The sequence below is a fragment of the Camelus bactrianus genome, chromosome 1, assembly GCF_048773025.1.
Source record: "Camelus bactrianus isolate YW-2024 breed Bactrian camel chromosome 1, ASM4877302v1, whole genome shotgun sequence".
NCBI lineage: Eukaryota > Metazoa > Chordata > Mammalia > Artiodactyla > Camelidae > Camelus > Camelus bactrianus.
In genome coordinates, this window is record NC_133539.1 from 23,827,860 (window position 1) to 23,843,880 (window position 16,021).

The 16,021-nt window shown below is 40.1% G+C and overlaps 1 pseudogene; it reads left to right on the forward strand.

Moving 5' to 3' along the window:
* Positions 1-7,662: 7,662 nt before the first annotated feature.
* LOC123618492 (cytochrome c-like) lies at positions 7,663-8,997 on the forward strand (annotated as a pseudogene).
* Positions 8,998-16,021: the final 7,024 nt, after the last annotated feature.

The window sequence follows — 16,021 nt, forward strand, 5'->3', positions numbered from 1 at the left end:
AGTATTAACAGGTCATCAGAGGAAAATCACAGGAACTAAAATTACTTATTCTTAAGAAGAAAGGGCAAATAGAAAATTAAGACTGCTAAATTCTGAAGTTCCTCAACTAGGTTCCATATGGGGAAAGGGAATCAATTATTTTGTATATTCACAGAAAGATAGGTGTGAACAAATTTGGTAAACATGAGGATTGGGATAAAACAGTACGAAAAAAATTTGCCAAGAATAATAAAATTGCAAGGTGGAAAAATTCTGTAAACAAGATAGATCTCAATATCTTGGGATATAGAATAAACACTGAAGCTTAAAATCAGGGGACAATGTTGGTGACTTATAAAATGTCCTCAAATTTTATGATTGAAGCAATAGCTCTCACATTATTTTTACTGAGAAAAGGCTGGAGGCAAAACAGAAAAGCTGTATTTCACAACATTAAAAAAAAAAAAAACTACCATGAAAAAATACTGTTATATAAGCAAATTCTTTAGTATTTTCCTTTAGATCATCTAATATTCAGGTTACACTAAGAGGGTTTTTTCTTTTACTCTAAAGTAATAAAAACAATTTCCTATGTTCTTAAATATTTTTACTTTCTAGCGTTTAAACCATATGAGATTTCCTTTGTCTGACTTTTATTTTTCAAATATTTACTAGCTTTTCTGATCCTTTATCTCATTCTTATTTGCTGATTTCAAGTACTGACTTGAGCATTTCTAATTCCTTGTATCATTCATGGACTTGACACAGATCCACTGGTCTGTATGAAACCTTATATATGTCCACAATACTGTTTCCATTATGAGAAGTATAATTCACTATCTGTTATAGCAAGTCTTCTTCATTTACCTTTTCATTCAAAAGAATCCGGATTTTTATCCTATCTATATTCTTCTTGATCAACTTTATAATATATGTAATTCAATTTTATAAAATATACATGCATATTTTATGTATACATGGCATACAGGGTTTATAAATGCTCTGAAAAAAATCTTGCAAGCAACCATCAAACTGGTAATGTTGGCTTTCTGGAGAAGGAGGAAAGGATGATGGTCATGGGATGGAAGGGCAGACTTCTCCTTGCCTTCCTAGATGTGTTCTTTCTCCCCACTACCTTTTCTCTGTTTGTGGTTATTTCCAATTCTCAGTTATTTTGACCCCTTATCACTAGGGGGATGGTAGATTGTTCTTAAGTATTTCTTGCAAAGGGGAGGAGGACATATTGCAAATACTCATACATGAATAATTTTTATCTTTGATAAAAAGGAGAAATGCAATTAGAGACTATTATCACATGGTGGTCATAGGGATAGAGAGGAGGGATGGATGTGAAAGTAACATCGGAAAGAGAGTCACAGAAAGTGGGCTTTCAGCATAGAATGACAGAAATTGGATACTAAGTGGAAAAAGTGGAGGTTGGCTAGAAATATTCTCCATGTTTCTAGCTAGGAAATGGGATCATTGAGGGGTACTTTTGACTAAGCATGAGAATGCCACAGAAGAAGAAGAGTTAGTGGAAGCATAATGAAATCATCTTTGTAAAGGTTGATTTTAAAATGTTTTTGGTTACCTAAGAGGAGCTCTCCAAGGACAGATGGATAAATGAGACTGCGCCTTAGAACAGTGGACTTGAGATTCATCAGCGTAAACATGATGGTTCAACCAGAGAATAGGACTCAGAAAGCTGAGGAGAAAGTGGAAGATAAAGAATGAGACAGAAGACCAAGAGTTTCCGAAAGACTGCAAAAGTTAGAACAGAGAAGTGGGTGGAGAAGAAGCAGGTGACGAAGGAAAACGCTTCATGTAGAAAGTGTCAGACATTACAGAGGGGTTGAGAACCAAACGTGCTAAGAAGTGGAAATAGCAGAAAGAGTCTTAAGAATTGTGCATTGCATTTGACCCTAGTAAGGAGCTATTTCAGTGGAGATGAGGATGGTAGGCTGATTAGTAACAGAGGGATAGACTATTCTTTCAATACTGTTGTCAATGAGGAAAGATACTGTGCTGAAATGGGAATCTAGAAAGTAGGCTGGCCTTAGTTTTAGGTAAAAGGGGCTGTGGATGAGAAACCTATCTTCAAGAAGACCAAAAAAGAAGTCTTATCGTAAAGGAGAACCAGGGTTAAGACACAGCAGGTGGATGGAGGGAAAGCTGGTGGATGGAGCACTTGAATGAAAGGGGGGATTTATTTATAGTAGAATGAGGGTTCCATATGGCACCGCAGAAATACTTTAATATGATTCTCTAGCCATATGTGCTAGGAACTGGGGGTGGTAGGGAAAGAAGACATTGTTCCAGCATCCACGAAGCTAATGGCTGGTAGAGATACTCATCTAGTTAACAAATATTTAATAACAGGCTACTGTGTGCTAAGACACACTGTTCCAGGCACTGAGGATAGAGTAGGGGACACAAAGCAAGGCCTAGGCCCTCAGAAAGATTGTATTCCAGTGGAGGCAGACATGTAAAGAAAGTCCTTAACCATGTAAAGAGCTATGATAGCTGCCTTGCCCCTTAGAATTGACAATTTTCTCCACCTTTGCTCCTATTAAACCCTACATAGGAAGCAAAAATGGAGGGACTTGTCAGTTCTATGGAGCAAGGCAGCCAGGAAAATGCAGGTGGAGATTCTCCTTTGCAAAGAACGGGATGATGATTGAGATGAGTCTTAAAAGAAGAATGGATATTCACCAGATGAAACACGTAGGGAAAGGCAGAACAGGCAGAGGGAGCGCCGTGAGCAAAGGCTAGGAGTTTGACCGGAAAATGGAGTGGGAATAGGAGGATGACTCATCAGAGAGGAACAAAGAGGGTGAGCATCAGGATGTGAGAGGACAGATGCCTGTTGGAGCGTGCACTTTGGGTGGAGGCCAAGGATGGCAGGAATGAAGAGCTTTGTGGGATTAAGTGGCCCCAAGGTTCTGAAAGACTCTGGCTTAGAGTGCTGTTCACCCTGGCACGAAGAGAGTCATGACCGGTGATGTAGTCAGTGGCCCAGCCCAGTCAGCAGGCATGGTCAGAGTTCCAAAATGGAAGCCTTGGGAAAGTGCTCCGTGCTTCTGCTGAGCTTGGCCCAGCTTGGCTGGAGGGACAGTGGTGAAGTAAGTTCTTAGACATGATGAGATCGTATGGCAAGTGAAGGACTCCTCTATGGCCATGGATGAACAGTATGTGGAAGCATCTGGGTAGATCCTCCCACAGGTCCTCTATCAGGCGACATCACCATGGGCAAGGGAGTCAGTTTCCTGTAAGGTCCCGATCTTGTCCAAAATGAAAGGAGTGAGAGTCAATGAGCCCTTAGGTCACTTCTGTCCCTGAAATTCTAAGAATCTTGCTTGTGAACAAAACTTGAGATCAGGAAATATGCTTTCCTTGTTTTTCTAATTTTACTTTGGAACAACTCTTTTCTCAAAAACAAAATGAAACCTTTTAGTAAAGGACTCAACACAGTGCAACAATGTGTAATCAATTGATTCATGCCATATTGGCAGGAAATTTCTATTCTTCACATTAGAAGGTAACCAGTTTTTATAAGTAAGGTCCAGGTGCAAATCATATAAATCGTATTTGCATTATCATTTTGTTCTCTTTGTGTTTTACTTCAGCTGTCTGACTACAAATGCTTCCAAGTTTTTGTCCTTTCTGATTTTTCAGCTGGTAAAGCTGCATGCAAATTAAGCTACACCCAAAGATCTCGGTCCTGAAAGCGGGAGGCCTGGGGAGAAAAATATTTTTACAAAGCTCTTCAAATTGAAGAATATTTATTATCCTGAAGTCTATCAGTACTGTGTTCAAATAAACACGGGAGTAGCCATAGAAAACTTGAGAGATGATAAAGTGTCAGGGAAACTAAATCGTTTGAATTTATCTGCACGAGTGCTCCAAATCTTTCAGTTTGGGAAGAATGTCTCCCTGTTGCTTTCTCATCTTTATGATAATTTGTAGTTGGTTTCCTCCTTCCATAGCTCCAGCATTCCGTTGACCCAATGTGATTTCTCTTTTATTAATGTTTACCCTCCTTCCTACTGAGTCTGCCGCGATTTCGTTCATGAGCTTTTTCATTTCTTTGTAGATAATACCCGTACTGACCAAAAATGAGCTCAAATCCTGACTCATGGAGGCCCCCCGGACACTCTCCTATGGAAAACTCGGCTCCGGCTCCTTGATTGCGCTGCCATTTGTCACTATTCTTTGTTTACAGTCCTTGAGCCAGTTTTCAATCCATGCGATAGCACTTCTGTCCAAATCCATTTGTATTAATTTTTCGAGTCAGATTTCGCAAGGCGCTGCATCCGATGGATTAGGGAGGTCCAAGCATATTACACCTATCTGTTCCCTGCATACAGTGATTTTGTAATTGGATTTATTTTATTTTTTTTAAGTGAGGATGGGGAGGCGATCGCGTTTCGGCGCGATCTTCCAGCGCTGTGGCAGTGCCTGGTGAATATTCATGGCTGGAGGCATTGACGAAGGCGCGAGTTTAATATCGGTGATGAAGTGAGGATTTTTTTTTTTTAATGGGACTGAAATGCCAGCTGCTCCTCACATTCCTCGCACTGGATTGTCTAACGAGGCGGCCCCCTTTTCAGCAGTTCCAGCCAGGAATCTTTGAGTCATTTTTGATCCTCTTTTATCCTTTGATCAACATTTGATCTGTGGAACGAAGCCAAATTGTGAGAGTCCATCAAAGTCCCTCTCCCTGGCGCCCTGCTTCCCTGTCTTCTTCCTGCACCAGGCTATTAACGCTCCCATAGCCCTGGACTCCTTTCCAACCAGCTGTACCTCTGCACTTCTTTGTTCTTTGGTAGAAGGTGGCCACTGAGCTGTTTCAAATTGTTTTAAAAGTCAGCTGGTCAAGTCGACCCTAGTGCACCAGCCTCATTACTCAGGCACCTCGCCTTCTTAAAGTTGTTCAGAAGCCTTGGCTCCTGTGGTCCCCCATCTTCAGAGGGCTGGGAGCAGAGGCAGCTGTCTGGAATTTGCTGCCACTTTTTCAGGTCTTAAGACATTTAATCTCAATAAAAATCGAGCGGCTTTTGTGTATTGGTGGTCGAGGCAAAACGGTGGGCAGGGGGAAACATGGAGTTCTTGCCTGGGCTATCTAAGAGTATTATCATTTTAATAGTTCTCAGAGTCTTGTGCTATTTTAAAACAAAAACAGTTCTAGTCTAACTCTCTGAATCTGCCAATTTTTTCCCCCCTGCAAATCACTCTGATGCAAACTCTCAAAAAGCTAAAAAGCAGCACTGTCAGGAAAGGATTCTAAGTATTATGTGTAACCCTTCGTTTGTATTTTAATGTGTCTCTCCTTCTCCAATGAGAAGTCACTGGTTTCTCACTTTGCCTCATTTCTTCAGTGCTTTGCTCCCATCTGACTGTCTGAACTTTGCACTGTGCTGCCCTCTCAAATCTCTGCCACCCCCCAAATGAATTTTATAATATTTGACCTTTTAATCTAGCAAATCAGGCCCTTCTGTAATTAAATTAAACTTTTCATGGGATGAACCCAACTATCAAATGTCATCTTATCTTCAGCGGCAGAAGTTGAAAAAGAAATATCAGACACGTAGACAAGAAGGAGTCAAAACAGATCATTAACACCAGACTAAATGCCTCTAGACTGTTTTACAATGATTTCATGCTTAGCTGTTGAAAATAAGCTGTCAAAAACTATGCTGCTGTCTGTTCAAGGAATTCGAAGTAATAAACCAAATACATTTGCTTGGAAGACTGTCTGAAACAGCTCTGAAAAACATTAACAATTTCGTGTGGACATATGAATGCTGGAATGGATGGAATTGCTGTTTTTGAGACAGGAAGCGCTAAATGTGGACGTGCTACATGATGTTCATAAGAATGTCCTTTGCTAGTAAGCACTAATGGAAAATGAGAAAGAACCAATCAGAATATACAGAACAACAATAAATATTAGAAGATGTAGCCCAAATTGCCATTAAATACTAACATAAATTTTAACTCCCTCTTAAAAACACTGTAAACATGTATTTAAACTTACAATTAAAAAATCTTAAAAACACTGTCAAAACGTATTTAAACTTACATTTAAAAAAATCTTTCAAAGCATGTGAATAATGAATAAATGAAGCTCAGTCCTCATTTTCAAACTTCAAAAATAAGTGTTGTCTTATTCTGGTTCCCCGAAGATGATTAATAAAATGGCTGGGACTTACTTGCTGCAGGGAGTTACCTATGTTGTCCTGTGAGATCAGGAAGCAGATGGTGATGCCCTGTTACTCTGAACGGTAAAGGAAAGATGCATTGTGTGCAAAGCTCCTATTGCTGTGCCTGTGCATAGCAGGTTCTCAACACATCCCTTTCCATTATCTAAACCCGTTCAAAGTGTGATCAGGTTTGCTTTTAACATAGGACAATTGGTCTGACCTCTAGAACTTAAAACGTTTGCTTCTTCAAAGTTCAGGAGAGCATAGATGTGTTCTGGGTGAGGCTAATGCAGAATTTTGTTACTCATTCTTGACAGTGACAAGCGTGTGAGAGATTTGCAGTTGAGTAGACCTGTTTTCTAACTCAGTCCATAGTAGATGTATGACTTCACATCTCTTTGAGTTTTTTTAAATTAATTAATTAATTTCATCTGAAATATAGGGATAATACCGCCTGCTTCCCAGGGTGGCTATGAGGATGAAAGGGAGCCATGTCTCTAAAATGTCTATCAGATAGGCTGCTTCACAGCAGATGTTCATTAAATGTAATTTTCCCTTCCTTTGAGGATGAGAGTTGATGAGAATCAGAGTGTTAAGGTACTAGCTGAGCAGGTAGGAACCACATTACGAGGACTGAGGCAACATGACTGGGGATAGGGAGGATGTGAGGGAACACACTCTGGCCCTGCCAAGAGTTCAGGTTAAGAGTAGAAAGATTAAGTTCGTCAGTTCCTGGTAAGGCTGCCTTATCCCTGTAGGGTCCTACAGAGTACCATAAATGGTGATCAAATATCAGTGTGAGTAGTAAAACCACCCAGGGAACTCGGTAAGCAGACAAAGGCCCACATCCTATCTGTCTTCTATGAATGTGGGCATCTGTGTTCCTTGTTAGCTCTCCAGATATTCGGATAAACTTTAACATTTGTGAACCACTGCTAGGTAACGTGGTTGTGGTAGATGTGGCTGAAATTTATCCTCTGGCTCCAGACACTTCTGGAGTAGAGTTCCAGAGTGCACTCCAGTTATCTAACAGTAAAGTCTTTGGCTTCTGCCCCAGGTCTCCTCCAGTGCCAAAGACTGTGGCCAGAGTGAGTTTCAGCAGGGTGGTGCTTGACCAATGGGAATATAAGCCAATGGATCAATATTCTTCATACTGGGGTGGAAAATTCTGAGGCATTCTCTGGCTTCTCAGGAGGTCCCAGTGGAATAAGACACCATTCTCCACAGCAGCAACCTCAAAATCACTCTCTCATATTGGTTTTATCCCTTTATACATCCTGCATTTCCTGCAACTTCACTCTTGTTTCCTGGAATCATCTTCCAGATGAACATTTGCAGGCAGGTGCTTAGCTCAGGTGCTACTTTTGGGGCAACTTAGGCTAAGGCAATAATGCCGTGGCCAAAAATGCTCAGGAGAGAACAGTGTGTCTAGCTTCCAAGTGGAAACCTTATAGTTCATGCAACAGAGAGTGAATTAAAAATGGGTGATGTTGAGAAGGGCAGGGGGTTGTTTGTTCAGGAGTGTGCCTAGTGCCACACCATGGAAAAAAGAGGCAAGCACAAAACTGAGCCGAGTCTGCATGGTCTGTTGGAATGACAGACAGGTTGGCCCTGGATTCTCTCATGTAGATGCCAACAAGGGCAAAGGCATCGCCTAGGAATAGGAGACATAGCTGGAGTACTTGGAGAATCCCAGAAAGTATGTCCCTGGAACAGAAACTATCCTGGCCAGTGTGCAGTAAAGAATTAACCTTGCCCAAAGAGAGATTTGACCTTTGTCCTCAATTTTGGGAAGTAATCTCCAATCCTTTGGAATGTCTGCCTCATAAGAGTGTATTTGCTGTTATATTGAGTGAAGTTAAGTCAGACAGAGAAAGACAAATATATGTTATCACTTAAATGTTGAATCTAAAAAAAAGCGATACAAACTCTGTTTACAAATCAAAATCAGGCTCATGGACATGGAAAAGACAAATTATGGTTACCAAAGGGGAAAGGGTGGGGAGGGATAAATTAGGGGTTGGGGATTAACAGACACATATTACTATATGCAAAATAGACACACAACATGGACCCACTGTATAGCACAGGGAACTATATTCAATTTCTTGTAGTACCATATAGTGGAAAATAATCTGAAAACAAACTATATATTTATAATTGAATCACTCTGCTGTACACCTGAACTAATATTGTAAATCAACTGTACTTCAATGAAAAAAAAAAAGTGTATTTTTTCACCTGGAGGCCCTGGGCCATGCCAGATAGTCTAGGCTAACAATGTGATTTATGGTGGAGGGGCTTAGGTAATATGGTATCACTCCAACGCTTGGAGGGGCTGGATGCTAAGGTTAACCATGTGGAAAGTCAATCACGTCGATGTGTCAAAACCCCAGCAAAACTCAGGACACCAAGGCTTGGATGAGCTGCTCCAGTTGGCAGTACACCATGTGTATTGTCACACATCATTGCTAAGAGAAATAGAGAAATAGGCCCTGTGGACACCACTCCCCCTGGTGGGGACAACCAGAAGCTCTGCACCTTGGTGTCTCCTGGCCCTGCTTCATGTGACTCTTCCCTCTGTTGATTTTAGTCTGAATCCTTTTGTTGTGATAATCCAGAATTGTGAGTAAAATGGCTTTTCTGAGTTTCAGGAGTCCTTCCAGCTAATTAGCAAACCTGAGACCCCCGAACTTGTAGTTGGTGTTAGAAATGAAAATGGTCATGGGGACTTCTGAACCTTCCAGCTGGCATTAATTAAAAAGGAGAAAGGGCAGACTTGATAGCTAATTTAAAAAATGCTACTAACAAGTAATGGCCACTACCTTATTTATTGCAAGATAGAAATGTCTCATGACATTTTTAAACCAGGTGCTATATTGCAATTGATCTGATGAACCAGAATTCAGGTCATGAATGACTGATAGCATATTCTTGTAGAACATTCCCGATTTAAATAAAATTGTCTGGTGGTTAAATAAATATAATCATGCTTTTTGGTTTTTGATAGTAATTCTGGTTCAGTAACTGCTATCACTATTTCCCCTTCTAAAGACAGAATTGAAATTGAGGCTAGCTTGGATTAGTTATGTCCAATTTTTCACAAAGGTGTTGATTACCATCTCACAACGCAGGGAAGGTTGGTTTTACAGTTAGATGTATGTAACTGGTTATATGAGTATATTTAAACACAGAAGAAATCCCTTCACAGTTTCTTAGAGCAGATTAAAACTTACCTGTGTTGAATTTGTGTTCATCAGTCTGTCTAAAGACAAAGGCTGGAGATGAGATAGCAAAGGCCACTGTATTTTTAAATTTTTTTTGTCTTTCCTATGTTAAGCTCATTAAAATTCCCTGTATCTAAAATGTTGCTTTTTAATATGGTTTATATAATCTCAGATAAAGAGTATTAACACTTCCCACATTTTACAGATACCTATTAAGTTAGATGCTTTTCAAGGAAGAGAGACAAGACATGAGTTAAAATCTACTTTTGACTTATTTACTATCCAAGTCACAGTAAGTTGTAATTCAGAGTTGTTCTTTAATAGCTATTCAAGAATGCATAAAATTGTGGGAAGGTTGTATATACACGATTGGCAATGGTGGTTTTACAAATTCATTAGAAGGACTAAAGTAGAAGAGATGTACCATCTGCACAGACTTGTAAATCATATCATTCTAAGGTTTAAGATAAATTTTAAAGAATCATTTGTAAAAAGGATGCATGGTATGGTAGACAGTTCCTGAGTGGGTTCCCAATGATCGCTGCTCCCTAGTTATTCACATCTTGTTCAATTTCCTCCCCCGAGTGGGCGCTGGACCTAATGCCTTGCTTCTCAGGGACGTCATCTCCAAGATTAGGTTCTCAAGGGCCGTGACTTCCATTTTGCTACATTCTTTCTGGGGCTCTCTTGTTTGCTCATCCTGGAAGGCCCACAGGGCAGCCTCCAGGCAACAGCCTGCAAGGAACTGAGTCTTTCAGATCAATAACCAGTGAGGAACGGAATCCTGCCAACACCCAAGTAGGTCCACCCTCAGTTGAACATTGAGGATTTCCTGTGATTCCCTCCTTATGAGAAACCAGAGCCAGAAGACCCAGAAACCACAAGGAAGCCTCCCTCAGAAACTGCGAGATCAGTGTTTTATGCTGCTATGTTTTAGGATAACTTCTCATGTAGCAATAGATCATTAATACACCTGGGCTTAAATCTCAGCTTCATGCCTTTGTAGCAGTGTGATTGTTTGTAAATTACTGCAGCTTTTTATGCCTTGATTTAGTTACTTGTAAACTTTAGGATAATAGTAGCACCTACCTTACAAAGTGATTGTGAAAACAAATACAGTGAATTAACCCATAGTAGGACCACACAGCAGGAGCTCAGGGCATCTTAACTCTTATTGACTTTGGCCTAGGAACAGTGTGGGAACTGAAGTGACAGCTCCTGGCAGAGGCTGTGGCAGGAGGGTTTACCAAGCTGAGACTGAATCACTTCTTTAGTGATGGCCTCTGACGTAACTACCAGCTGAATGCGATAGTTTCTGAAAGATTAAATCAGAAAATTTAAACAAACAAAAAGAATATGCTGCAATTGAGTGCTCAGTTTCCTGTTTAGAACCAAAATGCTTAAAGTATAATTGTAAAACCTGACAGATACACTATGCTCTTAAGGTGTAGGCATCCCACTTTGAAGGTAGGCAGAAGCTGGAAGCCCATATTGGTGATAATTAGAAACTGTATAAAAGGAACTTAATATTTTCCCCTATCGTTAGTTTTGCCCTGTGGACTTGATAGAGCAGGCAGATAGCTAGATATGAGCAGAGAAACGGGGACAGAAACCAAATGGCCGGAAAACATACATCATGTAAACCAAGGGAGTCCTTGGACAGAAGAGAAAAGCAGAAACCTCAGAACTGATAAAAAATCACACATTTTGGGGTGACAAGTGGCCTGGAGGCCAAAAAAACAAAGGTGAGAAAAGACAGGAATCTCCAGTGTCCAAATGTAACCTTTTGCTCATTATGCCCTCATTTCAATAAAATTAGCCTTGCAGATTAGAAGTACCCATCATGCACCGACGCCATGACACTTCTGATCCAGACTAAATAAGGACAAAATCCCTCCTCCCCTCAGGAAGGTGGAACTGGGAAGAAAACTAGGGAATATGACCCCAAACCCCTCCTTCTCCAATGACTGTTCTACCCATTTATTTTTACATCCTATATAACCCACTTGCCAAAGAAACTCAGGGCTAACCTGAGCCTGCCCGCTTTCCCCTTGAGAGTGTACTATCCATCCTTTAATAAATCCTCACTTTACTTTCTCAATCTCCATGTCTCATCTCTGAATTCTTTCTGTGACAAGGCTAGAACCTAAATACCAAGAGACTCTTTAGGCAGCCAAGAATTGTGAATTAGGATTGATGTTTGTCACAAAAGCAAATAACATAAGTTTATTGTAGTTATCAGATTATCACCTTCCTCTAATAATTAATTAAAATATAGCCTACTAAAAGTTTGTATCTATAATTACCACTCAGTAAGTATTAAATCAAGTCTGTGGTACTCTTGTTAAGTTCAGCTACACAATCTGAATACGCTCCCGCCCTCAAATCCTTTTTCTGGCCATTTCTCTTTTCAATATGCATTTTCTTGTGGAATTTTTTAAAAAGCCAAGTCATGCATTTGGGAGGAGTATAGAAAGCCAAGATTATGAGGACTGTTAGGCTAGGGTCCTTCCAACATAATTTAATTTGGGGGCTCTAGAGTTCCAGAAGCCTCTCGACTTGGGTAGAGAGGCATTTTAGGAGGACATGATTGGCAGCACTTGCCTGAGTAATTTGTATTCTCTTTCCAGCCAAGTGCAGTAACATCAGCCTGAAGTGATAAGGATATTGCTAAATTTGCTTTAATTAATGTCAGGTCTCTGAGTAATAAATCACCATTAATTTGTGAGTTAGGTTTTTGGAAATGGCCTCGTCTTTTTGGCTGTCACTGATATTTGGCTGCAAAAGTCTGCCACTTGTGGAGGCCTGTCTGCTCAATCATTTTTTCTGCTGTTCTTAGTTTTTCAAGGTGAGACTTCATCGGAGTTGAAGGGATATATGAGATTACTCTCATTTTCTTAACTAGAATCCCAGCAAAAACTTCTTGACCTTGTCAACCCTTCATGTAGACTTATATCTATTAGAAGAATTATTAACTACTTTATTTTAGACATTTTAGAAGTTTTAATACACTTAAATGCTAATGTGATTTTTTTTCAGGAAAACCCTGCAAAGAACAGAATTTCATGATACAACATGAATTTTGAAAAAAAAAAAAAAAGATCTACATGGTAGAAAATAACTGAACTTCTCAACTTCATTTCTTAACATTTTCTTGAGGTGGCAAGAGGATACTCAAAACCTGTATCTTCTTCCTCTTCTGTCCCTAAAATTTAGAAATCTATTGATTGGGTCACATATTTTTAGAAGAGAGGTGTGTGTGTGTGTGTGTGTGTGTGTGTGTGTGTGTGTGTATGTGTGTGTTTGAAATTTTCCTTGCTATTTAGTATGCCCTCCTTTTATTCAGTTTCTTTGTGCTGTTTGGTCTGGTCTAGTCTGGCTTTGCAAAGAACTCCCTTCTCAACTTCAGATCATTCCTCTAGAATCTCTTCTTACCTCTCAGGGCTCTGTTTCCTAGGGCTCCATTTTTAGTTCAGTTTTGGCCTGTAGCTCATGCTGCTGCTGGTTGACTTTATTCTCTTGTGTAGTTTGCACTAGCACATGCATACAGGTCAAACAGGGGGAAAACCCTGGTCTCCGCTGATCCTACAGAAGTTTGCTATTTGTGTAATTATGTCTCCCTAATATTTAACTGTAAGATCATTTCACATTTTGTTAACTTTAAAGGACACCAAATAATATTACTGATCAGTTCATTTATGAGTTCTAGAGTCTCCTTAATACTTATAATATGTGTTTTCCAGATTCTCCAAAAAATGTTGTCTGACTCAGGGTAAAAAGGAAATTGTTTTCTTAATGCACTACATTGTCATTCAGTGAATATGCTAGGCTACCATATTAGGAATCTGGCCAAATTATCGAGTCCATTTTCAGTCAATTTGGTGGGAGGCAGTGGGCTGAAAGAGAACTGGGCTGAGTGTTAGAAAGCCCAACACTGACATCTGACACTCACCGCAGACAGTTTACTGAACCTCATTTTCACATCCCTTTATTCAGTGAGAAGTGGACGGTTGGATTAGGGAGTTTCTTAAATCCTTTCCATTGCTCACACCCTGTGAATCATCTTTAATGTCCACCTATATCCAATGCACTTGCTTATCAATGTCTGGAGGGAGCAGATGTGAAGTAAAGGTACAAAGAATTCAGCTGGTCATGTTTTTTTTCCTTCTAATGTCTGGCATGTGAGGTAAGATTTGAAAGAAAAGTTAAACCATTAATGAAAATAGAAAAGGCAATTATCCGTGGATTTGTGAATTTACATGGCATCTTCTAAGTTTTTATGGGAAATGTAGAATTGGATAGTCTTTTTCATCGAATTGTTGCTAAACAGATGCATATTTTTCTTTCTTCTTTGACTACAGTAATTTGGGTACTGTCCACGTAGTCATCACTCCTTCTAGTTCTTGTGAAGCAACTAGCTGCTTAAAAGTTTTCTGTTCATTTACCCCTTGACTGTGATTATGACATCCACATTTACACCCATTTAAAAGCACATCAATTCCAGTGTCTTATTATACTGGAACGATTTGCTGGCTTCACCCAAGCAGTGATTTTTGTGGGATAAAGGTGGAAATCACTGAAGAAAAGAAGACCAAGAAAAATTATGTAGCACTGGATAAGAATTCATAAATGTGGATTGTTTTAATTGCCTCTTCTTCACCCCATTGGTGACTGAGGGGTTCCAACCCTAGGGTTATGGGGATGGCCAAACACACAGCACCTGACACTGGACAGAGGAGACAGTCAGCGGTTTATCAGTCACCTATACTCACAGGCTGGGAGAGGAGGACACTAGATGCCGTGGGTGGACATGTGGGGGTTCCACGTGGGAGCAGAGTGAACAACAGAAGCTGTGAGAGGCAAGCTTCGTAGTATCGAGAGTGAGGTACTCTGTTTCCCCCGGAAGGATGTAATTGCCTTGTTGGAATAATGCAGTCTGGCAAGGAGCTGAAAGCTGGGATCAGGGATAAGCAGGAGCTGCCCCTGGTCCCCTCAATAGGAAGGGTGGTTTGACTGGGGGACCTCATTCACAGGAGCAGAGAGCAAAGGGGAAGTTGGGAATCGGCCATTCAAGGCTCTCCTAATTTTAGCAGCCGTCAAGCAGCAAATAATATTGAACCAGATCTTCAGTCCTGACAGTCCATGGATCTATGAAGATTTTCTTTTTCTAAAGCAAAATGATGAGAATTAAGAGGATCATATTTAAATAGAATGCGAGGAACTTTTATCAATGAGAAACATAGACTAATTTTTTGGAATAACATGTCAGAAGATAAATGACATCCAAATCCAAGGGGAAACTATTTTGTTTGGGCAGAAAGAGCTGGGTGCTTTTTGGATCTTTTCAGTTTTAAGCTTTTTAGTTTCAGTGGGTTTTTTTTTTTATTACCTGTTTAATGAATACTGCTTGTCTTTCTCATAGATACATTAATAAATATCTTTCTGGTTTTAATTTCCCTTTCTAAGGTCTTTCATCCTCCGTGACCGAAGCTCTTTTTGCATCTTATGAGGTTGAACTTGGCTTTTCTAGTGTTCATTTTCCTTGGCTTTCACAGGGAAAATTTGTATCTGTGATTTTAGGTTTGCTCAGCATCTTTTCTATAGAAGAAAATGCTTTGTAAATGGCAATTCAATAGATTGATTCATAAGCAGTGTGTACAGAACTGACAACAAGTTTTAAATGAGAAGAAACTGTTCAGGATCATAGTATTAGTGATAAACCTAATGCTATTGAAAGGTTATTTTTCGATAAATACTGCCATACGTTACAATCTTCTATCATGGGAAAAGTATTCAGAGTGGCCAACTCATTCCAGTTTGCCTACGACTTGTTTTTAAGCACTAAATTTCCTGCATCCTCAGACAGCCTTTGGTCCTGGCGAACCGGTATAGCCGGTCACCCTAGTTGTGTTCCTATTAGAACTTCTGTTTCAGCAGGTCAGAAATAGACACAAGGTTACTGGTAATAATTTCATAAAAATATTTTATAGATTGTTGTATCCCTGTCTTAAAACATTTCTAGGTACATAGTAGGTTTTCAATAAATATTTGATAACAGAATAACTGAAGTATAGCTTACCGGTGTCTAACTAACGCAGAAGGAGAAGATGTATCTCACTGGTAGATCATCCTACACTGTTAGGGACCATCTCTTCTAATGCACATGAGGTAAAATAGCTCTCCGTCTGCAGGATGTGCGGATGCACCAACAAAGTACGCTGAATCAACCAAAGGCACGGGCGTTCCAAAATGTGAACATGAGTCAATTTCTGCTAAGTGTTGTTGAAACTTACTCCCGAGTTAAAAAAGTCAGATTGCTTGTTTATTGGGTTACTCAAAGCGTCTTTCTGACATACCCAAACTTCTGTAATTACCAACTTCACCAAGCCCCTAATGAGGATTGTACATGTACACCCAGCTCTGATAAAGCAGGAGAGGAAATGCATGCTTGAGCAGGGACTCCGAGGCTACCTGCGCAGTCAATCCAGCAGAGGGCGTCGGTGTACCTATGCAAAGACCAGGGCTCACCTGGGATGAGCGGGGATGGTCAGAGAGACGCCCAGGGCCTGTGTGTAAGTGCTGAAAACTAACAACAGTGGGAAAGTATTTCAT